Source organism: Mandrillus leucophaeus, unplaced genomic scaffold, assembly GCF_000951045.1.
Source record: "Mandrillus leucophaeus isolate KB7577 unplaced genomic scaffold, Mleu.le_1.0 Scaffold169, whole genome shotgun sequence".
Taxonomy (NCBI): Eukaryota; Metazoa; Chordata; class Mammalia; order Primates; family Cercopithecidae; genus Mandrillus; species Mandrillus leucophaeus.
The window spans coordinates 4,904,283-4,930,514 of NW_012101687.1; the positions used below are offsets into that span (position 1 = coordinate 4,904,283).

At 37.8% G+C, this 26,232-nt stretch overlaps 1 long non-coding RNA gene across 1 annotated transcript; it reads right to left on the reverse strand.

Annotated features, from left to right (window-relative positions):
- Positions 1–265: 265 nt before the first annotated feature.
- On the reverse strand, positions 266–26,136 carry LOC105537129. Its single transcript, XR_001005677.1, has 4 exons — positions 25,848–26,136; positions 18,216–18,345; positions 12,591–12,758; positions 266–2,219 (listed from the first exon to the last, which is right to left on the reverse strand). It is a non-coding gene; the product is annotated as an uncharacterized LOC105537129 (long non-coding RNA).
- Between the last annotated feature and the right edge of the window lie 96 nt (positions 26,137–26,232).

The window sequence follows — 26,232 nt, forward strand, 5'->3', positions numbered from 1 at the left end:
CCAATTCTTGAAAATACTATTATTTTGTTAAAATGACAACATGCTCACTAAAAATTCAAACAAATTAGAAAGTATAAAAGGAAGGACAAAAACATCCCAAATTCGACCAATCAACAATAACTGTTAACATTTGGTGACTGTCTTTCTTTGCCTAGACACATTCTCTGCCTACATATACATGCATACTAATTCCATAAATAAGACCATACTACATGTGCTGTGCAATAACCTGCCCTTTCCCTCAACAATGTGAAATCTGTATGCAGCCTATCACATGTGTTTTATTTATGTGCTCAACACTCCTTTTTTGAAATCCATTTGGATTACTTCCAATTTTCCACTCTTTTTATGCCATGATGAACATCCTTGTGCATATTTCTTGTCATACTCTGCAAATATCTGTTTGAAGTTAGGAATTATATTATTTTTGGATCATAGGCTCCTTCAGTAATCTAATGACAGCTGTAGATCACCTCCCTTCCAAAACACATGTCTTCATATAACTCATTTTGTCTTTGATGTTTGTTTTTGTGGTTCATAAACATGCCCCCTAAGATTCATGCTTGGACTTGCTAAAGATACATGAGCCCTAAATTAAGAACTGCTACTTTAGGGTTAACTCCAAGACATGTAAATTTTAAATAACTTTTAAAGTAATTTATGTTAATTTATCACTTGTGTGAACACTCATGTATCCCTCTGCCTCTTTTAATTGGTGGGTTCACCCTCCAGTCTGTGCCCAACTCTGGAGATTTGGTGATATAATAAGTAATCAGATTATATAAATTTCCATTGACTAACACAGGGGCTGAAGGGATTTTTGAACACAAAGCAATGCATTCAACCTTACTTTACAGCCCTTAAGAAAGTTTCATAAGTCAAAAAGTTTCAGGAGGCCAAAAGTTTCATAAGGTCACAAAAATGAAAAAAATGTATTTGAGTCTTTGCTTCCTTCATTCAACAAAAAGATACTGAGTAACAGCTTTGTGTCACTCCTGATGCTAGGAGCTAGGGATACACAGATGAAGACTAGGTTCTGCTTTCAAGGAATTCCAGGTCTAGGTGGGGGAACAGACATATAGACAAACCATTGTCAGGCAGGCAGAGATTATAGTTGGCTACAATGAGCAGCATTAAGACAAAAGTATGAAACTGCATTGTGTACTCAGGTCATCCTCTGTGAGGTTTATTAGCAAATGTGCTCCCTTCACATGGCTGGTTCTTCATCCCCACCCATCTGAATCTTCTCTCCTTCTCTCCATGCAATATTTATTTCACTTCTCAGGGAGACTTCATCTAATTTGAAGTTCAATAATTTCTAGGATGGCTGAAGTGAATCTAGGAAGCTGAAGAATGTAAAAAGTACGCAGGATACATGTGGCAAGGCTATTGGATAACAACATTCACTTTGCAGATTTGCAAATATAGATGCCCTAGTAATTGAGTTACTCCAGTAGATGAAAAATAGGAGAAACTTCAGGTCAAACTTATATATGTAGATAAGTAGATTGCTTGCTATCCAGTGGAGTGTATAATTATTATAACCACAAAGCAATAGGTTATCTAAGAAGCTTATTTTTGTGGTTATTATTATTATTATTTGCCATATTGTGCTTTATACCTTTCAGCTCAGACTTACTCAATAGTTGAGTGCCCTTAGAAATAAGCCATTTTATTTGTTTCCATCACAGCCCAGGGATCTCTTCAGTAGCTTGATTTTCTTTTTAAATTTCTCTATTTAGAGTTTTTCGGTTCTAGCATTTCTTTTTTTAAAAAAATTAGTTATTGATACATAATAGATGTGCACAGTTTCAGGGTATAGGTGATAATTTAATACATTCATATAATTTGAGTCAAAGATCAAATTAGTGTAGTTGAGATATTCATCACCTTAAATATTTGTCTTTTCTTTATGCTAGAAAGAATTTCCTCTTGAAATAGGTGAATCTAACCTATCTGCTGTGAGTTTGATGCCATTTGGTCCTCTGCCAATATTCATTCCTCTCATTTTTTCCCATGTCTTTATTTATCTTCTTCCCTTGCTGACTGCTATCTTCTCTTTTTCTAAGCTTCTCATTCAAATTGTCATTCATTGGTAAATTCTGGTCTTCACATATACAACAGTCTTCAGCTACTGCTCACTTGTCTCTGTGAGCCAGGCCCTGGGGTTCCGAGGACACAGCACGAAACCATCCCTCAGTTAAGGTCTTTTCCTGTATCTGGGGATGAGAGGAAGAAGGTGAGTGTAACTATTTCTCCCAAATTCTTATTTCTTAAGGACGGGACTCATACAACTATTTTAGTTATGTTGATTTCCCGTAGAATTTTGATTCATGGTTATTCTCAATAAATATTGATTTTTTTTAAAGAAAATGTTTGGGGTGTGTGCACTTTACATTCAAAATGAAAGTATGTGTTGATGCATAAAATATGTTTTAAATACGTGTATTAATTATTTACAAATATGAGTCAGAGACATCTGAAATCAAGCATTCAAGTCTATCAAGAATAGAATCCATGGTATTTAAACAGTACAAAGGAGGATGGCTGTAACATCTGTCAGCATCCCTGCTACACTTCTGGGTTAGACAGTTTTTTTCTAAGGATTCTTCATGATACAAATAAAAACATTTAAAAATCTCTACAATATTTCTTGCACATCCAGTGCTGACAAAAAAGTTTTATGTTAGCATCTCATGTTACTTAATTTGTTTTTGATGCAAAATGTAACTTATTTCCCTTAACTTTTTATATTTCATTGATGTATTGTGTTTTTCAAATCTAGTTCACACTTACAGTCAGAGATTCTCTTTTAGTTTTGAATAGTGTCTTATGCTATGTTTTTAGAATTAGTGTAACTTCTGTTTTCTCATTAGTCAAAGGGGGATCACAGTAAGGTTGTCACAGGATCATAGGGTTGTCATGAGGTTAAATGAATCAATACATATAATGGTATAATGACAGCAACAACAACTAACCTTACTTGCATATTTCCACAGGCTAGGCACCATGTCATGTGTTTTACGTGTATTAACTCATGTACTCTTCCCTACAACTCTATATGGTAAGTACTATTATTACTATACTTTTTCTCTGTACTGTTTAGGAAACTGAGGGCACAGAGCATTTGAGTAATGTTCCTAAGTTACAACAGGTAGCAAAATGGCAAAGCTAGGATTAAAAATTCAGGCAGATGGATTTCAGAGCCTACACGCATCCACTGTGCTCTACTCCCTCTCGGGTAAGATAATACTTAAAAGAGCCGCCTGTGGAAAAGTAGGAATCTTTATACAAATTGAAAGTAAAAGCTGGAGCATATGAAATGAATGCTTTTTATCTTGCTACTGCTCAGTACAGTCTGGCTAAGGCACCTCTAGTACTTCATGGCTGCTATTTTAATAAATTTTTCAGGTCCCTTTCTTCCTCCTTTTCCTGAATGTTCTTAAACATCTGACTTCAGGTGGAATATCAGTGGAATAAACGTGAGGTTTTTTTAATCAGAAAGGGTTCTACTCTTTACCAGCTGTGTGACCTTGTGTAAGTCACATGCCTGTCTGAACCCTTATTTTCTTACCTGTTAAGATGGCAATAATATCTGCTTCAGCTTCTACAAGAGGAGGCATGAAATAGCTAAACTTTAAAACACAGAGGAAGGCAATCAGGAAACTTAGACTATGAATACAGAATATGACCCCCGCTGACTGGGACTAAGAACATTGCCTTGGATGCCTCCAAGACTCAGGGTTTCACCAATTCTCAATGAGGATGGAAATTAATGTCATGTGGAAAACTGTATTTTTCTCATTCCTTAATCCATGTAACAATTCTTATTAGATCTTGTAATTTTTTTTTTTTTTTTTTTGAGATGGAGTCTAGCTCTGTCACCCAGGCTAGAGTGCAGTGGCATGATCCTGGCTCACTGCAACCTCTGCTTCCCAGGTTCGAGTGATTCTTCTGCCTCAGCCTCCCGAGGAGCTGTGATTACAGGCGCACACCACCACGCCTGGCTAATTTTTGTATTTTCAGTAGAGATAGGGTTTCATCATGTTGGCCAGGCTGGTCCTGACCTCAGGTGATCCAACTGCCTCCGCCTCCCAAAAGTACTGGGATTACAGGTGTGAGCCACTGTGCCCGGCCAGATCTTGTAATTTTTATCAAGTCAAAACATGAAGAACTCTTTAAGGTAATTTTATAGATATTTAGAATTTGTACTTTTAGTAACAACTCTGGTGTACAAATAATATGAACAAAAATATAGAAAATGCAGTTAGGTTAGTCAGTATATGGGAAAATGCTAGGCCTCTGTAGAAATCAAAGAAATGCAAAACAAAAACCATATGTTTCATATATGAAAATATTCAGTGCTGGTGAGAGTCATATTTATTTTTGATGTGTATGTAAACTGAAGAAAAACCTGTTGGAAGGCAATTTTAAATATGTAACAAGAACCTTACATATGTTCACTTACTTTAAGATAATTTCAGTTTCTGAAATCTACCTTCAAGAAATAACATGAACTACCAAATGAGCTTTTAGTATGAAGTTTTCATTGTGGCATTATTTATAATAAGAAGTTGGAAACAACCCAAATGCCCTACAAACTGGGATAAGTTAAGTAAAATCTATTATGTTTCCCACATAATAGATTACTGTACAGGTATTTTAAATTAGGCTTATAAATAATTCATAATGGCATGGCAAAATGTGTGTAATATAATTTAAGTGAAAAGCAGGATAGTAAATATAGTACGATCACAGCTAAGTCAAAATAGTTGTGCAAATACAAACATTTGAAAAAATACATCAGAATGTTGCTAATGGTTATTGGTGACGTGATGATTAAGGGTGATTTATTTTGTTTTCCACTTTTCTATATTTTTCTAATTTTTTATAATGAGCATGTATTATTTTACAATATTAAAAAACAAAGCAAATGATATGAATAAAGATTTTGTTGGTAGGGTGGGCAGTAGTATGTGTTCTAGCATGATATCTTAACAAGGCATACCATTCCACAGGCTTTCTGTGAGAATTAAATATTCGACTATGTGTAGCAGCAGCCAATATATATTGCATGTATTAAGAAACTGTTATAGAAAATTTAAACTTTACAGCCTTACATAAAAGATAGTAAAGTGTTTTGTGAAACTTTTTTTCTTATGTTTCCAAAGAATTTATAGTTAAGAATTTCCTTAATTAGCTAGCTTTCCTATATATCTGAAATTTCATTTACGTAACATGCAACTTTTCAGGACTTCTTTTGTAATCAGTTATTATTAGTATTATTATTTTTAAAGTTTTCACCCCTTGTTCGGTGGTGAAATGTAGAGTACTGGTTTACACCTGTTGTCCTGGTGTAATTATTCAATAGCGTCTCCTTTTTCTCCTTTTTCTCCCGCAAAATAGTTACATGGTCACCCTAGCAATATCAGACATGGGGGGAAGGGGAGGAGCAAATCGTATGATCTGGATGCTGAATCTGGAGTGGGGATGAAGGGGGGCAGGGTGGGGACAGCTGGCTCCTGACAGCCAGCATGCAGACAGAAAGAACTGCAGCTGTACCAGAAGTGCCCTAGTTGCCTATAAACACTGGCCCACGGCTGTATTACATAGTCTAATCAGTCATATGTCTATTACTTGAAAGTGATTCTGACAGCATTGGCTCTACCTGAAGGTGGAAAAGAACTCCGTCACCCAGGCTGGAGTGCAGTGCCCGCCACCATGCCCGGCAAATTTTTTTTTTTTTTGTATTTTTAGTACAGACGGGATTTCACTGTGTTAACCAGGATGGTCTTGATCTCCTGACCTCGTGACCCGCCCATCTCGGCCTCCCAAAGTGCTAGGATTACAGGCGTGAGCCACCTCGCCCGGCTAAGTCTATCTAATTTATTTAAGATACCAAAGACACACCTGCCCCAAGTGTTCTTTTCCACCAGCCCACTCTGGAGCTCCGCATTTTTACCCACAGTGTTATTATAATTAAATGTGATCAAAATAATTAAAATTCTATCTGGAGAGAAATAGCCCCAAAAGTATAGAGGCAATAATACTATTAAGAAGTCAGAAGGATCCTCATATTGACTCTGCTCTTCCTAGCTGGATGACCCTGGGCAAAGGATGTAACTTCTCAGACATCAATCTTTTCAGTAGCAAAAAGAGGAAAATAAAACCTGTTCTGACTATATCATGGGAGTTGGAGTATGAATAAAATGGTTACTATATGTGAAAAAGCTCTGTAAATACAAAAGCACCCTGCAAATATCAGAGACTATTAGTATTATGAAGTTATTAAAATAAAAAACACATTAGCTGAGCTAACAACCTTGAAACACAATGAGCAACACACGCACCACCACATGATGCTTGTGACTGCATTAATGATGGCCCATTGCACTTTGCCCTGGCTCTGGCAGTTAGCTTATGCCCCTGACTGGGATCTGCTAGCTTTTCAAATGGAGGTCTGTGACATTGATAAGGTATGCTTCTCTCCCAGGAGGCTCCAGACACACAGCCCAGAGTAAGTCTTTGGGAGGAGTGGAAGTGGGAAAGTTGCTAAACATGATGCAAAAGACTTTTAGCCCCAGGGAAGGAAATGACAGAATTCTTGCTTTGACAAGTTTTTTTCAGAGCTGGCTTTGCTAGGAAACTAAGGGCTAAAATGAATTTTTGATACCCTTGGTTACTGTTCTCCCAATCTACTCCCCTCCAGTTCTAGAAAATAAACTACATGTGGGTGAGGACTTCTGTCCTCTTTCTTCACTGCTAAATTCCCAGCACTTAGAACATTTCCTGGAACAAAGTATCAGGATAATTCTTATTGCATAAGTAAACATCATTTGCCTGTGTCACCTGTGTTCTCCATTCATGCCTGTAATTTAAAGTTGGACAAGTTTTGTTATTGCAGTTCTGGAGCTACTTAAAAGGATGCTTAGCCCAAGTTTTGGATACAAGGCCTTGATCTAGGTCACAGAATGATAGCTCTCACTTGTAACTGCTATTTCCACCACCAACCTTAATTCTTTGGTCATATTCTGTTGAGAAGTCTTAAGAGCACCATTTCACAAGGGGCCTGGCAAAGACATAGCAGATGCTTAGCAGGCACGTCCACTCAGCAGGCGGGACACCTCTGGAAAAGCTGCAAGAAACCACACTTCAGAGTAGCTCACTGCAGGAAGAAAGGGGAGGGATTTTTTTCTCCTTGGTACCCTCTTGCCTCTCATATCCCATGGGCCAAATTTCACTCCCTAAAAAGATGATTTCCTGTATGTCTAGCCCTTGGCAGACACTCAGGAAGCCAATCCTGGCCCCCCACCCCACTCGCTCCATAGGGTAGCATTTCATCTAAACCTAGAAAAAGAGTGACAACCCAATGCTGATAGGGCTCAGCATGTCAGGACTAAGGGCCATGCAGGCTCAGGGTTCCAATTCGAACTCCGGCCAGCCCTGGGAGCCCACTAAAGGCAGTGGTTGTGGTAGGGGTGCAACAGGGGTGTGGAGATTACTTTCAGAAAAAGAGAGGCAGTAGAGAAAATCTGAGGAGGTGCACAAAGATTGCATCCAATACACTTGTTTTGCAAAATTGAATCGTATTTTCCTGTCCTATTTGTTTATTTGTGAAAAGCTCCATTTTTTTATGTTAGTATTTTGAGATCAAACTTATCCTTTTTAACAAATGCCTAAGACTCAAGAGAATGGATATGCTGTAATTTATTTTGCCATTTCCCTACTGATGGACATTCAGTTGTCCCCCAAGTTCTACATTATTGTACGAGTCTTTGGGGAGGACAGCTTTAACATACAAGAATCATTTGAAAAGAAAGATCTTATTTAAAATCAGTCACCATGCCTGTCTGGAGCTTTACCGATCTGATGCTTGTGATTGCATTAATGATGGCCCCGAATTAATGAGGCTCCAAACCGTGAGAGGAGATTGATTTTTATTTTTGCATATTACCAAAGCTTTTCCATTTGAGTTACTTTGTTAGCGAGTAAGTGTCTTGAACGGATAGAAAAATAGAATTCTATGGATCAAACTTTGCCCGGCCTGGTTTTGTGAGCCCTGTCGTGGAGGCAGATGAAATTAATCAGGCAATGGCTAAAAGGTGAGACCCTGGGAGACAGGTCACACTGCATTCCCTGACAAGGGGTTTCAAGTGTTCATTGATAAGAAAATCACCACCACATGGGAAATTTTACATGTCTTCCACATCAAAAGCACCTCAATTTTCAGGCTTGTTTTGGAGGAAAACCTTTTATCTTTTGTTTTTAATCTTGTTAATGCTTTGACATCTTGACAGTTTTGAACTTAATGATCCCTTATGGGAAGGAACAGGAATTCCATCTGCTTTTTCTATTTTCTATTTTCTAGGCAGCTCTTCCTTGTCTGTCTCCAAGTCACTGCTAAGCCTCTGAAGATCACGCTGGTACCCTTTCCCCAATTACCCTAAAATATTTAACTATAGTATTTCTGAAATCTGCAAATTTTCCTGACTTTAATGAACCCTGTTACTTTATTTTAAAAGTCAACTAACCCCTTGAGATAGTAATTGTCTTACAGAATACAAAATATTCTTTCTTCTAGTACCCTTTTGATTTATTTATCAGAGAAGCCTAATAACATAGACTTTGCTATAAAACAAAAGGCAAATTCTGCATGAAACTGTTTAAAAATTGATCAGACCAAATAGACAGGACAAAATTCTATGTAATCTAGCCCTGAAAGGTGCTTGACTAGTAATGTTAAGTGAACCAAAGAGTGCTTCCAGACTCTTAAAAAAAATCTAATCTGACCACTAAATTTAGAACCAGAACAATATGTTTCTATTTTACATGATCTAATTTAATGTTTTTAACATAAACATGTTACACTGTTGATTATTTATCACAGTCAATAATTTCAGGTAAACAAATAGCAATATATATCTTTTAGTTATGATATCCTAATAATGGAATATATTTTGTGACTTTTAGTGGTAGAACAATTTTATAAATTATAAACAGTACATCCCAGATTCAGTGACTGTCTAAAATTGAGAAAGACCTAGAACTTCCCTATTCTTGGAATCTGCACTTGGGGTAATTTCTCTTTAAAATGATGCTCCTTTCTTTATTAATCAAAGTTGTATAAAACCACCTATCACGGTTCTGGTCGGCATTGAGTTCCTATTACATCAATTCAAAGCCAGAAAACATAACATTTCAGTTGCTTGTGCTGTTTTATCAAGGATGGGCGTACAATTGCTACGTGATACCTTTTTGAAATGTTGAAAATAGTTCAATGAGCTCCATAACTACTTTAAGAGCCCTCAAGGACCCAGAGATCCCCAGGTTGGGAGCTTCTTCCTTAGTTAAGGGTTGACATGGATTCTCAGATGGCACTAGTGTTATGATACTTGTACCTTGCTTAATAGTAGTGGCTGTTCGATACCTCATCTTCTCAAAGTGACCTAAAAAAGGTAATTTAATAACTATTATTCGGTTTCTGAGTCAATGGCAGAAAACAAGAGAGAGTGATAAGAGGGAGGTTGGGTATTTATTTCCAAGGTTCCTGCCTTGCTGTGTCACCACCACAGGCTGGCTGTACCTCCTGGCTGAAGGTGACAGCTCCTGTCAACCAGCCCTCTGCATATACTTCTTTGTTTCCTAGCTCAAGTAACTGCTCCCTTCCTTAAATTTTTTTTTTTTTTTTTTTTTTTTTTTTGAGACAGAATCTCACTCTGTCACCCAGGCTGGAGTGCAATGGTGCAATCTCGCCTCACTGCAACCTCCACCTCCTGGGTTCAAGTGATTCTACCACCTCAGCCTCCCGAGTAGCAAGGATTACAGGCGCCTGTCACCACACCTGGCTAATTTTTGTATTTTTAATGGAGATGAGGTTTCACCATGTTGGCCAGGCTGGTCTCGAACTCCTGACCTCAACTGATCCACCCACCTTGGCCTCCCAAAGTGATGGGATTACAGGCGTAAGCCACCACACCCAGCCCTTAAATAATTTTTTAACCTAGCCTTTTAAGATGTACATTTGGTTATTTCTATCAGGGACAATGCTGCAAGAAGTAACTTTGTATATATGCCACTTTTCCTCCTTAACCTTAATTAGGGCTCAAAGGATTGTTGTGGTGTGTATTAGTCAGGGTTCTCTAGAGGGACAAAACTAATGGAATATAGATAGATAGATCGATAGATCGATAGATCGATAGATATAGATAGATAGATAAAGGGGAGTTTATTAATTATTAACTCACACAATCACAAGGTCCCACAAGAGGCCATCTGTAGGCTGAGGAGCAGGGAGAGCCAGTCCAAGTTCCCAAACTGAAGAACCTGGACTCTGATGTTTGAGAGCAGGAAGCATCCAGCATGGGAGAAAGATGTAGGCTGGGAGGCTAGGCCAGTCTCTCTTTTCACATTTTTCTGCCTGCTTATATTCTGGCCTTGCTGGCAGCTGATTACATGGTGCCCACCCAGATTAAATGTGAGTCTGCTTTTCCCAGTTCACTGACTCAAATGTTGATTTCCTTTGGCAAAACCCTCACAGACACACCCAGGGTCAATACTTTGTGTCCTTCAATCCAGTCAAGTTGACACTCAGTATTAACCATCACGGGGTGTCAAAGGGAGTAAATTGGAAAGACAGAAAGTGAGATGTCAGGGAATAGAATGATGAAACTAAGATAATTACGTTATTGATAATGACACAATCTAGAGCATGACCATAGGGTGAGTGACTGAGGTATGGTGGAGAACAAGGTCATTTGAGTGAAGAAATTTAAAAAACTGACAAACTATGGTGTTGGAAGGATCACCTACCTTAGTTGTTGAAATCACTAAGAATTACGACTAAACAGAGAGATTATCAGATTGGAGCTAATAGCACTGAGAAATGAAAGAGACTGACCCAGGTGTCAATAGATGACAGCAAAAATGAACATTTTTGGGTGAGTTAATCTGATAACATGTGATTTAACTTGGGAGAATTTTAGGGAGACAAGTGAGAAAAGTCTGAAAGTGGCAATGAGGAGTAAAGAGGTGGCCTTCCCCAAATGTAGGCCCAGATGCACAAGGACAGTGGAAGAAAAAAAGCAGCCACTATGTAAGATGGCTTCAGGGGAAGCATATCCTCAGGAGAGAGCTGGTTTTCTAGAGCAAGAGGGTGAATGAAATGTTCAGAGAAGAGGCTAAGGATATAGGGGATTTGGCTGCTGATGGATGAATTCCAGAGGGCACAAAGGAAAGACATCATTTGTTAATGACACAACATTCACAAGCAGTCCTTTTACTGGCCTTCTGCCAATTATCTTTTGTTACCTAAAGTTCATCTTTAGTAGTTTTTTTAAGAAGGACTAATAGAAACAATGCTAGCTGAGTTTTGCATATTTTAAACTCTGTCTGTAGTTTTTATACTTGAAATACAGTTTTGCTAGACATAAAGACTTTGTGTCCACTTTCTCTACTTGAGTATCTTGTATACATTGCTCTAATGTCTTTTTGGAACAGATGTTGTTGTGTGGAGATTTAAAGACAGGATGGCACTTCCCTTCATAAGTGATTTGATTATCTGCAACCTCTACAAAGGATTTGATTGATTATCTGTAACCTCTCCAAAGGATTATTTCCTTTTCATTGTAGTCAGTAATTATGTCAGGTAAAATGTCCCTGGCATATACTACATCCTTTCAATAAAGAGGTGTACTTTTTTTTTTTTTTGATTGAGAAAAGTTTTCTTCAATCATATCTTTCATATCTTTAAGTATTTGTTTGTTCCATTATTTTGGATCTTTTCCTTGGGGGCGCTAGTTGTAAGTTTCTTTTTTTTTTTAAACCTCCTTTGCCTGCTTTCTGTATATATTATTTTGTGTCTAATCCTTTCTATTTTTCATTTCATTTTGCTTGTTTTTTTTCATTTCTTTTCTCTATAATTCTTATTATCTTCCTTTATGTTTCTTTTCTTTTCACTTCCCTTCTAATTTTGTCTTTATTTCTGTGATGGTTTTGTTTTTTCTACTACTTCTTTTCTAAATTCTTCTGTTGCATTTTAGCACCTTCTATGTCTCTAAATCTTCCTCAAATTCCTATATTTATGTTTTATAATTTTCTTTTTATTGAGGTTATGGTCTCATTCTTTTCTCTAATTTGGGGAAACTTATTTCTAAAAATTTCATCTGCCAGAGCTACCATTTCACTTGTAAAGCATTCTTCATCTGTTAGATTTTGCTCCTTTTTCTAAAATTTTGTTATTGTTTCTTTGTATTGGTGATGTGCTACTTCCTTTCCCTTTCCTATTTATTATCACTGAGTGAACTGGGTCTTCCTGGACCAACTATTTGCAAGAGTTCTGGTATGTATGACAGCAAGGTTAGGAAGAAGCTGTTTTTGACTTAGTGCAGACTCACTTCTCTGCTGCCACATGAACAGACTGCTTCCTGTGAATATGGCTTATCTGTGTGATTCTTTGTGTAGTCTCACTTGCACTGTCTTTTTGAATCAAACTGGGTATACGGGACTTTCGTTGCCAGCATGGTTTGCCCAGTTCCCACATCCACTTTTGTAAACAAGGATAATGTTTTCGTAACTCAGGATGTGTCTCTTACCTTCAGGGGTTATACTTCTGCTTGCAGTGTCTAGCTGAGCCTTCTTGCAGCTGAGATTGGTCTCTGCATTTTTCCTATTTTTTCCTATATAATTTCTGCTCAACCTCAGCTGATTTTGTCAACTCTTATACATGTTTTAGAACCTGGGCAGTATATTTGTGTCATACTCTGCAAAAGAAAAAAAAAAATGGGCTTGCAGATTTTGGAAGGTGGGGTTTGTGTTTTTATCCTTTTATCTCCGGAATGATTTTCAAAGATAGAAAAGAGAAAATACTAATATACCCACTCATGTTCACGCCAGAAATCTTCTCCAACTCTTTAGAATAGTAATGTTCACATTTTAGGAATAATAAGAAATCTATAAGCATGTGGCCTGAATTCTCTCCTAATCAACTCTGTTAATAAAAACGTACATATAGCCTACCAAAGCTAGGTATGACTCATATCTCTTGGCTAGATGTTACTTAAAGCCTAATAACTGGGCTGGGAGTGGTGGCTCGTGTCTGTAATCCTAGCACTTTGGGTGGCTGAGGTGGGCAGATCACCTTAGGTCAGGAGTTTGAGACCAGCCTGGTCCAATATGGTGAAACCCGGTCTCTACTAAAAATACAAAAAATTAGCTGAGCATGGTGGCCGATGTCTGTAATCCCAGCTACTCAGGAGGCTGAGGCATGAGAATTGCTTGAACTTAGGAGGCAGAGGTTGCAGTGAGCTGAGATTGCACTACTGCACTCCAGCCTGGGTGACAGAGTGAGACTCCATCTCGGAAAAAAAAGAAAAAAAAAGCCTCATAATTGCAATATGCTGGAAATTTCAGGACTCCAAGAGACAGACCAATTAAGAGTATGTATTGTTCATTTACTTCTTATAAAATATCAGCCTAAGCAATATTCAGATATTTCTAACACTGTTTCCAACTCTTTGCCTCAGGGTCAGTTTCTACAATTACCTGAATCATCTGGGCCCTAAGCTGGCATTGCTAGCATTGAATTGGGGACAGATGCCCATTTCTTGTGGCCAAAAGTTCCTGCTTGTCTGGCAAGAATAATTTCACACAGGGATGATGTCAGAGTATTTTTGGTCCTGAAAGATACTTACCTGAAACAGAAACTTGTTAATTAATTTTGATTATGTCAATGATAATCCAGTTGTATACGTGACTAAACAATTCTTGAACCGTCTAGACTGTATACAAGCAGTATATAGCTGAATTTCTACTCCAAATTTTTGTTTCTGATGGTATGATTGCCATCAGTCTGGATTTCAGTAGTTTCATGGAAGAATAAAATTTAAGATAATTTTGTGATTCATATACCACTACTCAAATTCTAATTAAATGTTGTCTTTTTTGATAGCAAGTTTCCCTTTCAGGTCTGTGAAATTAAATTCCTCTTGCAATCAAGCTGCACAGATAGGGGAGACACTTGGTAATTCAAACACATCTTGGGGTTTGCACACCAAAAGCAGCTGCAGAAACTTGAAGTATGATTCATGTTCATCAGAATATGTCTTCTAAAATTTGGACTTTATTTCTACCAAAATAGTACAGCAACTCCTCAAAATCTGTAATTCCATTAAGCTCAAGGCAGTTGACCTGAGCTCAACTCGTATGCCTGGTTTATGCCTGAGATGTTTACTTTCTGAAACAAAAGCCCTTCCTTTCCCCTGTGGTTGCAAGTTCAGTATATTAAGATGTTTCATTAGAACAACAGGAAAGCACAATCTCTTGGGCCCCTGAATGTTGAATAAGTTGGGCCAGTGAGAGCTCTTTAATTCCCCAAGGTTCTTGACCTCAAAACATCTCTTTAACAAGTACCCATAACCTACACTTCTGACTGCATTAAAATAAACCCAGACTACATACGCTGTTTTGTCTTTGCCCAAACCGATGATGATTAGGAGTACAGGCATGAAGAATGTTGGCAACCATGATAATTTCTATTCTTAGACCAGGAAAAGCTTTCTTTCAAAGATCAAATCAAAAACACACCCGATGAACGATGCAAGGAGCATCAGACCACTTTAATGCTTGAATTAGTATTAAAGCATTTCTCCCCTCTTTCACTGTAGGTACCGCACATACAATAAACATCCACGTTTAGACCAAACTTCTCAAATTCCTTTTTGAGATAGTCTTTGCAAAGTTTCTGTGTTCTACTTAACCAGGATCAGTTAGATCACGTACTGGATACTGCTGCTTTGGAGCATTCCATTCCATATATTTTGCACATGGGACGTACATCTTAAATTTAAAATAAAATATATTTTTACATTGTTATTTAAGTAAGTGTATGTCATAATGGTTTTCAAACTTTTTTTTTTTCCAAGCTGGAAGTTCAAAATGCAGATGAAACAAAAGAGAAGCCAGCTGTAGTTAAAAGGAGTTGAGAGAAAAAGCAAACATATAGACAGAAGGCAGATCAGCGGTTGCCTAGAACTGGGGTTAAGAGTAAAATTATTGCAAATGGACATGAAGGATCTTTTGGGGATAATGGAAATGTTCTTAAACTGGAATGTAGTGTGGTTGCACATACATTTACTAATAATTATTGATTCATATACTTATAATGAGTGAATTTCATGGTATGTAAATTATACCTTAATAAAGTTAATAAAGAAACTAAATATAAAATGCAGGATGGCAAGAAGTTGTTGGAGGTATAGATGAAACAGATTGGTACTTCATTGATAATTGTTAAAAGTGAAAATGAGTGTGTACAATCTTATTTCACTCTTTTTCTTCATTTGTACTCACTTACATTTTCAAAAAAAGAGCAGAATTAAAAAAATAAAAAATAATAAAGGGGGCTGAGAATAAAGGAACATTTCCCTTGTCCATTAGAGACAAACTTTTTAGGTCTATCTGAAGCACCTTTAGATACTTAATCAATGTTTGTGACTAGTCTATGGTACATGAAAAGAAAATGTATTATTTTCACTCACATATTTATATACATTTATAAATACATAAATGTACATATACAATCTACTTTGCTAATTATGTTATTTAGGTCTTCTATATCCTTACTTAATTTTTGACCACTTGATCTGTTCTGGATGAGATAAATTAACTAGTCATGTTTTCTGTGGATTTCTCATTGAATTTGATGTAGTTTTACTTTATAAATTTTAATTCTATGTTATTTGGTACATTGATATTCATAAGTGTGAAATCTTAATTTAGCATCTCATGTTTTATAAAGTACCTATCTTTGTCTCATTTAATACTTTTTCCTTGAATTTAACTTTGAGATAAAATCTTGATCTTGGTTTTAATTTACTGGGTATGCCTTCACCTATCTTTTTATCTTCTACCTTTCTAAATCATTTTGTTTTCACTGTGTCTTAGGTATATAGCACAAGGTTGAGATTTGCCCTGATATCCCAATTGAGAAAATTAATTGAAAATTTTCAGTGCTTATTGAAAAGAACGTCATGTCATGTTTGATTTTACTTTACCTATCTTTTGTTTTTTTGTTAGGCTTTGTTTGTAGTGCTCATTTATTTATTTTTCACTATATGGCCTGTATATATATTCTTTGTGTATGCATGTTTTTTTAACTTGAAAGGTTTGCATTTTTGTTCCAGTGGTCATCTTAATAACTTTGAAACTATTTTTTATACATTATTGAAAGCGTTGAGCAGTATGTTTCCTGTTCCTCGCCTCTTCACCCCCTAATTGTATTATTTTTGTAGTGTTTACCTTTTTTCTTTTCTCTTTCAGCTTTTGTTGGTTATTTCATTGTGATATTGTCAAGACTTACAGCAGTTACTTTCTGTTCTATGACCATAATTCTCAACATTATTTTAGATTTGCTTCTATAGATAAATGGATTTAATGATTGCTACCAGTCTCCTCCCACTGCTCATAGTTCTAAATTCATTCTCTAGGAATATCCTATAAAAAACGGCAATATGAAAACCATACTGCTTGCATGTTCAAAAGTGTTCATTATATTTTTATTTGAATAAGTTACTCTGGTATGAAATCCTTGGGTATGAAATCTTTAGAATTACATTTTAATTTTTCCCCCTTATAGATGTCTTGATCATTTTGCTCTGGATGCCCAAAAGATTCTTTCATTCTCTTGGAAATCCAGTAGCTATGCTAGACTAGGTCTTAGTTTGATTATTCTTTTTTTTTTTTGAGACGGAGTCTCGCTCTGTCGCCCAGGCGGGAGTGCAGTGGCCGGATCTCAGCTCACTGCAAGCTCCGCCTCCCGGGTTTACGCCATTCTTCTGCCTCAGCCTCCCGAGTAGCTGGGACTACAGGCGCCCGCCACCTCGCCCGGCTAGTTTTTTGTATTTTTTAGTAGAGACGGGGTTTCACCGTGCTAGCCAGGATGGTCTCGATCTCCTGACCTCGTGATCCGCCCGTCTCGGCCTCCCAAAGTGCTGGGATTACAGGCTTGAGCCACCGCGCCCGGCCCAGTTTGATTATTCTTGTCATTTTTTTATTTGGGATATGGTATGCTCTTTCAATCTATAGATTTAGGTCTCTTACTTCTGAAAGTGTCTCAAAATGTTTATCTGCTTTTTTTTTTTTTCCTGTTCCAACTTCTAGATTCTTTGGTTAGATTATGTACATATTGGATTTCTTTTGTTTCTTTCCATTTACATAATTTTCTCTCTAATCGTTTTTTTCATTTTCATTTCATTTAACTTGCTTTTCTCAATCTGGTATTTTGTGATTCTTAAAACATTTTTTATTTTGCTTTTTTTTTCCCCTTAACAAGTGTTTATTCCAAGTTTGTGTTAATTTTGTCTTCATTTTTTAAATAGTTATTTTTTTCTCTCACTTTTTCAATTCATATTTAAGTTCCTTTTGTGGTTCTGCTGCTTTTAAAAAAAATTTCCAGTGAAGGGACTTAAGAAAGTTGAGTTAGTCATACTTATTAGTTCATGCCACATTATCATAATTGATTCATGGAAGGCTAGTTTTATTTATTTATGGTTTCCTTTTTATTCCTATTCTTATCCTCCCCTGGATAAGCAGTCATACAAATGCATTAAATATGTATCTTTTTGTTTACATATATTTTTGTAAAATGTGTATGGGTTTTATATACATACTTTTAAAATTAAAAAAAAATTTAGAGAGAACCTTACTATGTTGCCCAAGCTAGCCTCGAACTCCTGGGCTCAAGAGATCCCCTGCCTCAGCCTCCCAAGTAGCTGGGACTACAGGCCTGCACCACCGTGCCTGGATGATTGATTACTTTTTGATTGGCTGTTCATGTTTGGAGGAGAGGTTTTCCAAGAAATGCTAACTGCAGAAGGTTTGTGCTGAGAGGCCTGGACCATGTTTCAGCCTAGTAGGAATTCTGCTTATGACACAGAGGTTGTGTAGATGAGTTCCTTTGGCTTCTACTTTTAACTAAGAGAAACTGGCAATCACAGGGCTGCTCACATCGCAGTCTATATATATTTTTTCCATTTTGCCTCACCAACACAATGCTTCTGCATATGTGGTATGTCTGAATGATTCTTCTTCCAATGGTGCCTTATCACCTTCTCTTTTATAATCAACCAGGTTGAAGGAAGACACTGCTGCCTGTCCACATACTTGATTCCTTTATTTCAAATGAAAGATTGTTGGTTTTGTCTCTAGGGTAAGTCACTTACTTTTGTGAAGTGTGCTTTGTTGATGTTGATGACGTCTTCTGCAGTCTGCAGGCATTTACATCTTTTATCAAAGTATTTCTGCCTTTCACTGTATTTCACATATCTTGTAGTTCAGGGTTTCAGGTATCTACTGTTTTCAATGAAAATGAATTTTGTATTATAGTCATTATCCTTGTTACTGAGTAATTTCTGAGAGGTGGAAGAATAGAGGATGCTAGCTTTACTCTCTGGATACATTTTTTAAATCACTGTTTTATGTATATATTATGTTAACTCAGCTAGATTGTAGTTTGGAGAATTTTCTGCTTTACTGTGTACCATGCATTCTTTACTGTTGATTCCTAAAGTGTCATAAAAATTGCTTCTAATGTTTGTTGAGAAATTTCAGACAGGCCTAATTCTTAAAGCTTCTGATTCATAAAGCCTGAGTTAAACAAGCATCTCAGGTGATTCTGATGCTAGTGGTTCACCAACTGCATATTTTACATAGTAGTCACTCAATAAATAACTGAATGACTTACAAGGGCATGGGTATTTATGTGAGAACGCTTGGTATAGGAAACGGAGTAGATATTGTTTTTATAAATAAGACTGGCTGAGGGTACACAGTAAATACATACAATTTTATCTGTCGCTTTAAAAAATAAAAAAAAAACACTGGCTGAGATAAAATATGCAGCAATAGAAGGGGTACCGAGGCAGGGATATTTTCCTTGGAGAATAGAGAAACTTTTCTTTCTGCCTCAGAAATGTTCTGTCATCTGTTTAATTGGATATTACTTAGCCCACTAATGACACACAATAAATAACTGATGAATGACAGCATCAAAATTGGGCAAACACTGAGAGACAAGACTCCCCCAAAGTAACTCAAGAAATACAAGTTATCTATGTGTTTATGTGAATAACCAGGCAAATACTACCTTATGGTTAATTTAAACAAGAGATGAATTGTTCATTAATTTGTGGATGTGTTAGATACATCAAAGTGTAACTTCTTCCCTGTTTCTACTCGTACTTTTTAAATTTTAATTTAATTTAATTTAATTTAATTTTATTTTTGGGGCAGACTGCTAGTTCTTTTTCCCGGGCAGATGACTGCTGACATAGAGACCACGTTTTCTGTCTTCCCTTATAGCCATGTTTGGCTATGTGATAAAGTTCTCATGAAGTAATGAGTCCTACTTTATTTTTCTTCATAACACACACATATTATTACTCGACATTATGTTATATACTTACATCTGTACTGTCTCTTCCATTAGAATGTAAAAGCTATTAAAGCAGGGACATTATTTTATTCTCTGTCATTTTCCAAGTAGCTGAAAAGTATCTGGCATGTAAAGGACACTCAATAAGTAAAGGAATTCATGCATAATTATTGCAAAAATATAGAGATTAGGTATTACAGGATATGTGGATCCCAGTATTTCTATAATGAGGATGTAGTAAGCCTAATGAAGAAGAGTTTATCTTGATTTGGCTTACCAGTTGAACTTGAATGACCACCCTCTGTGTGCATACTTAGCATTCATATTTGCAAAGGGAGGGGGACTGACTGGGTTGATTTCCCTTGACAGAATGGAGGATCCCTACTGGGGAGAGCTTCATGCCACTTCAAAAGTTTGACCTTTCTCATCTTCAATCTAGCCACACAGGGTTGCTTTTGGCTCAGGTATCTATCTAGGTCCAGTTATTAGTGGTTAATACAGCATGGTTGGTTTCACTTAATGTACAATGGCATGAGTCACAGCAACACTGTGCAGAAGACCATCTATCCTCACAAGAATGTGGTGAACATTGCTGCCACTCCCATGCTTTCAAAATAAATAGTCTTTTCAAAATAGTTGCTTCACGGGAAGTTGTCTGTATTTGTGTTATATGTATTTCGAATGTACTCAACAACATTTTTTAGATGTCCTGTTTTGAAGTTCAGGATGATACAATGGAAATATATAGATGAGTATTCCAAAGACCTGGGTTCAAGACTCAACTTTGGGACATTTAAGCTCTGTGACCTTGGATAAAATCACTTCCTCTTCCGGGGTCTCAGCTTTCTCATTTGTGAAAATAGATGGTGATGGGAGATGACTTAAAGGTCTCTTCTAACTCCAATCATCTATGAGTCTGATTATTTTCAGAGTTTTCACGGCATTACTGTGAACATTCCCAATCATAATGAACACCTTTTGTTTCTTTCTCTTTTTTCTTTTTTTTTTGAGATGCAGTCTCATTCTGTTGCCCAGGCTAGAGTGCAATGGCCCAATCTTGGTTCACTGCAACCTCCACCTCCTGGGTTCAAGCAATTCTCCTGCCTCAGCCTCCCTAGTAGCTGGGATTACATGTACCCACCACCATGCCCAGCTAATTTTTATAATTTTAGTAGAGACAGGGTTTCACCATGTTGGCCAGGCTGGTCTTGAACGCCAGACCTCAGGTGATCTGCCCAACTCAGCCTCCCAAAGCGCTGGGATTACAGATGTGAGCCACCACGCCCGGCCCCAAACACCCTCTCTTTGAATGTAGATTGGATTTTTTGGAACAGATAAAATTGATCAGAGCTAAACTGATTAATATTATATATGGCAAAGGTAGATGATACTGTCTTTAAAACTTGGAATTCTCATTGATTCCTTTCTCACCATTATTTCTGTATATTCAGTTGCTAGTGGCAGAAAACCCAACATAATCTGGCATAAGCAAAGAGAAAATTACTGGTTCAGGTAACTAAAAAGTCCAGGGTCTCCGGTTTCAGTCACAGGTTGATCCAGGAAGTAAAATGATGTCATGAGGACTCACACTTGGTTTTCTTTTCTCTCAGATCTGCCTTCTCCATGTTAGTTCCATTTTTAGGCATATTCTCCAATGGGGGCAAGATTGTTGCCAGCAGCTTACATTTGATCTCAGCAATCCATATAGAGAGATTCATTTTTCCCAATGTTAACCCAAAAGTCCCAGAACTGACTTTTGAGTCATTTGCTTATCACTGAATCCATCACAGAGACTAGGTGTATTCTCTGAATGGTCAAGCCTGCATCACATATTCCCCCCTGGAGTTGGGGGAATTCAGTTCCACTGGAATCATGTGAACTGAATATGGTGGAAAGATGCTTCTCCAAGTAACATCAACGTGCTGATCTCAAAAAGGTATAATGGATGCTGAGTAAGTAAGCTCTGTGTGTGTGTGTGCGCACGCATGAGAGAGGTGTGGGACATCTAATCACTTGCTGCATTAGACAACATCCTTTGAAATGTTTCCTCTTCTCTGTTTTCATGAAGTATAGGCACTATCTCATTGTAGCTTCCTATCTAATTTCCTTGCCTGTAGTCATTCTTTCCTCAAATGTATTCTAGGCATTGCCAACACAAGTCTTCCTAAAGCATTGTTTTGATCATTTTACTCTCCAGCTCAAAAATCTTTCAGAAACCTTCTTCTATCAAATTCTATATTCTTCAGTCTGGCATTTATGATCTTTCCACAATCTGGCTCCTGCATGTCTTTCCAGGCTTATCTATCCACCTGCACTTGTTCCATGAGCCAATTAAGCTGCATTGCTTACCATCTCTGAATACACTGCATGTTTTCCTAGCACTGCCTTTGTTCTATTTGTATGTTCCACCCCATCACCATTTCTCTCATCCTAAGCCTCATCTCAGGTGATGAAGTAGAGACTGCTAGTTCTCTTTAATATATGTTCTCCCCTTCTTCATTAGTGTTAGAACCATTGATTTTTAGCTGGGCCATGGCTACCCAATAGAGACTACACTTGACCGAGAGAGTACAGTGTAGTGATGTTTACAACTTCTGCAAGTGGCCTAGAATAGAGGCGTGTTCCTTTCTGCCCCTACCTCCTTTATGCTCACTGGAAAAAGGATGTAAGGAGCTTCAGCAGCCATGACGGATCATAAGGTAGAAGCTGCTTTTCAGGATGGTAAAGCCACACGATGGAAGGAGCCCATGGATCTGCTGATTAGAGAGTCACCTGCACTGACGTGAGAGTAATACATTTTATTTTCTTTAAGCTACTGTTACTTTGAGGTTTTTAGCTGTTACAGAAACTAATCCCTGTATGAAAATATATTGTTTAGGATAATTTTCTGGTGGCAGTAGTAGGAATCATTCAAAGCTATATAAAGCAAAAAGGGAGAACTATTTTAAGGACAGAAGGATTTCTCACAGAACCTATGGGAAGGGATGAAGGAAGCTTCACTAATAGATTGGTAGCTGGTATTAAAAAGTAAGGGGAGGCCAGGAAGCCCTCTCATTGTGTCTCATCTCTCCTTCTCTTCCTTCTTACTGAAAATTACTTACATGGTTAGCACAGAGAAGCAACAAACAAATATTTGTTTGATGGATGGCAATTTGTGTGTGAGATAAACTGGATCTAAAGTCAATTCTCAAAACGTTTTGTTATATATATGTGGCTTGTTAAAGTGATTCTTTTGAAGGGGGGAATCATATTTTTCAGAGTCTAAGCTCTCTGTTAAACCCTTTCTCTCAGCTTTCCAATTTTTCCCAGTCATTTATTCCAACATCAGAAAGGGGGCCTGAAATACAGGGTTGTCCATAATTAATATAATGACAGACACTTTTGAGATTGCTCTGCTTTTGTACAGGAGTTGCAAAAGCCAGTTTTTATAAGAACACAAGCACTGGCACTCAGTAGCTATTTTGGCAGGCAAGGAAATGATAGATTAATTACTTTTGGTACATTTTCCCCATAACTGTCTTTTTTTCCCATTTCATTTTTGCATTGTTATTATTTACCAGTCTGGGTTCTCACTTATACCTAGTTTGTGCCCTTCAGGGTTTCTTATAATTCTTGCCAGCTCTTTGATATGTTTGATAAGATGTTTTATATGTTTTATTCAGCACTTTTGAGTTGCTTTTGGTTTGAGAATCAGCCAGAGTCTCTAGTCTGCCATACTACTGGACACAAAACTTCAATATGCTTTCACTTCATTCACTTACAAGATACTCACCTGCATTCCAAACACCAGGGCCCTAACTCTGGTGGCCTAAGCTCCCCATCCACAAAAATGAAGAATAACTACCTTTCCACCTGCATCAAATTTTTTTTTTGTACAAGACTCACATAATCATTAATATGAAGTCAGTTTGCAACTGGAAAATACCATGAAAATACACATTTTCTTAACTCTGAAAACAAAACGGAGGCAAACAAGTAATAAAAGTTATAACTAAGGGTAACAACCTTAGAATGGTTTGTTCGACTATAAAATTTCTGTATCTTTGCACTCATCTCCTTTTTTTCTGGCCCAAAGTATAAATGAGAAAGTCTTAAGATAAAAAAACAAGGTTATTTTATGTTATAATTGACATTAATTTTATAATTTACACTTTTAAAAAACAAAGAGAAAAACATAAAGAGAAAAAGGCAATCTTGAGCACACTATAAAATCTTTCACTTTTTTTCTTTTTGAGATGGAGTCTCACTAAGATGGAGTCTCACTCGTCGCCCAGGCTGGAGTGCAATGGTGCGATTGGCTCGAGGCAACCTCTACCTCCCGAGTTCAAGTGATTCAAGGTTCAAGTGATTCTTCTGTCTCAGCCTCCCAAGTAGCTGGGATTATAGGCTCTGGCCACCACTCCCGGTAATTTTTTATATTTTTGGTAGAGATGGGGTTTCACCCTGTTGGCCAGGCTAGTCTTGAACTCCTGACCTCAGGTGATCTGCCCACCTCAGCCTCCCAAAGTGCTGTGATTACAGGCGTGAGCCACTGCACGTGGCCTTTTGTTTTGTTCTTTTGAGACAGGGTCTCACTCACCCAGGCTGGAGTGCAGTGGCGCCATCTCAGCTCACTGCAACCCCCGCCTCCTGGGTTCAAGTGATTCTCCCACCTCAGTCTTCCAAGTAGCTGGGACTACAGGCGTGCGCCACCATGCACAGCTAATTTTCGTATTTTGTTTTTTGGTAGAGATGGGGATTCACCACATTGGCCAGGCTGGTCTTGAATTCCTTACCGCAAGTGATCTGCCCACCTTGGCCTCCCAAAGTGCTAGGATTACAGGCATGAGCCACCGTGCCTGTCCAGATCTTTCACATTTTTAAATTTTGTGAAATAGCTGTCCTTTTCATATGTGGGTAAGCTATCAAACTTAAGATGCTCACAGTTTTTACATACTTTGTAGGCTGAGATTCTGAGTGTCTAACATTCTGTAATGTATCTTGGTCTCTGTGCTGCAAGAACACTGAAGTATTATTACAGGTAACAATCTATGTCACTCTTCTCAAACAGTGCTAACAGGTTACGTACTCAAGAGGAACATCTTTCAGTATATTTCAAAAAGCCTCATGGATGGTAGGTGATTTGTAAATGGACCAACACAGGACTCAGGCATATGGTTACTGTTTACTATTTCCTGTAGATCACGATGTCTTAGGTCTTATGTAGAATATATCATAGGACTTATCCTCTAAACATTCACACACCAAGACTGCACTCTGCATGCATACCATTCACTCATTCTGCATTTACTGAGTCAGTCCCACTGCATGTCAGACCTTGTGCCTGTTCTCAAGAAGCTCACAGTCTAGGAAAATGGAGAAATACAGCTACAATTATAACTCTATGTGATTAAGTATTACAAAGAGATACGGTGTTATGGAAGCACTGGTAGGGGCACTTAGCCCATACCGGAGTGGCTGGGATAGGGCTGAGTGGCCAACAGGGAAGGGTTCACAGGGGAATTGATGTCTAGGATAAATAATGAATAACAAATAACTAGCAAGGCAAGGAAAAGGTAGGAGATCAAGACATAAAAAGAAACAGCATATGGAAATACAGGGTTGTGAGTACAGCAAGACTGGGGAGCCCAAGTGGTTTGCTGTATATTTAATTTATTCATTTCATGTAGCTATTACTGACATACTTGTCTCCCTATATATGTTTGAGTCCGTGAATGGTGGGGACTTTGTAATGGTTTCTCTGTCCCTATGTCTAACAGGAAGCACACAGATGGAGTGCAATAAAATGTTTGATGAATGAATGACTAGCTACGTGATATAAGGGAGAATAGTTAGGAGTCTATTAATAAGAAAGGTCATTTCTAGTGGCAATGAATATCAGATAAGATAGATTTAAGAATTATTTAGAAATTAGGATGAATAAGACTTGGTGATACATTGGTGATGGGGTATAAAATAAGAAAAACTGACTTTCTAGGTTTCTGGATTACAGATGCATGATAATAGTTATAATGGTATAACAACAATAGCTAATATTCATCAGGCACCCTGTGTCATGAAGTATGCAAAGTGTTTACATGAAGTAAGTCATTTAAACTCTCAATGACTTAGCGAGGCAGGTTCTTGTATACTCATTCACTGATGAGAAAATTGGGGCTAGAGATTCATTTGCCTAAGGTCACTCAGCTAGCAAGTGGCAGGCTCAAACCCAGTAATTCTGACTCCAACAGCCATACACATAGTCTACTTTTCTTTACTGCCTCTAATAGATGAGATTAATACCCAGAATGATGGTTCTATTCAATATGTGTATCACATAAATTGCACGTTTCTCTTTTGCTAAACATAGAGACACATACTATGACTGCCTCTTTATTTTTTCCGATTTTGGGGATCTTGGCTCTTTCTGTATTTTTCCTACCTGGAAGACTTAAAGTGGGGTGGAAGTTTGATAAAACAGTTGGCACAAAAGATAAGAGAAGACAGGTGCAGGCGTGACATTCTCGAACGCTCTGGCAGTTGCTTGAATGATGGGATCTGGGTTCTACAGGATTCCTCCCCTCCCATCCCCCGCCACACACACACGTCGTAAGATGTATATGGCCGCGGAGTCTCAGGTTGGTTCTAGGAGTCCTCAACTCACGGCGAAGGTGCCTCTTCTCCCTCCTGGAGAGCCCAACATGCCTGAAGTCAACCTGAGGCGGCCTCTCGGGCCCCGGGAAACAGCGCAGCTCGGGCTCGCCCTTGTTCCCAGGGAAACCGCCCGCGGAGGAACCTGGGGCCAGGCCCGTGACACCTGCGACGAG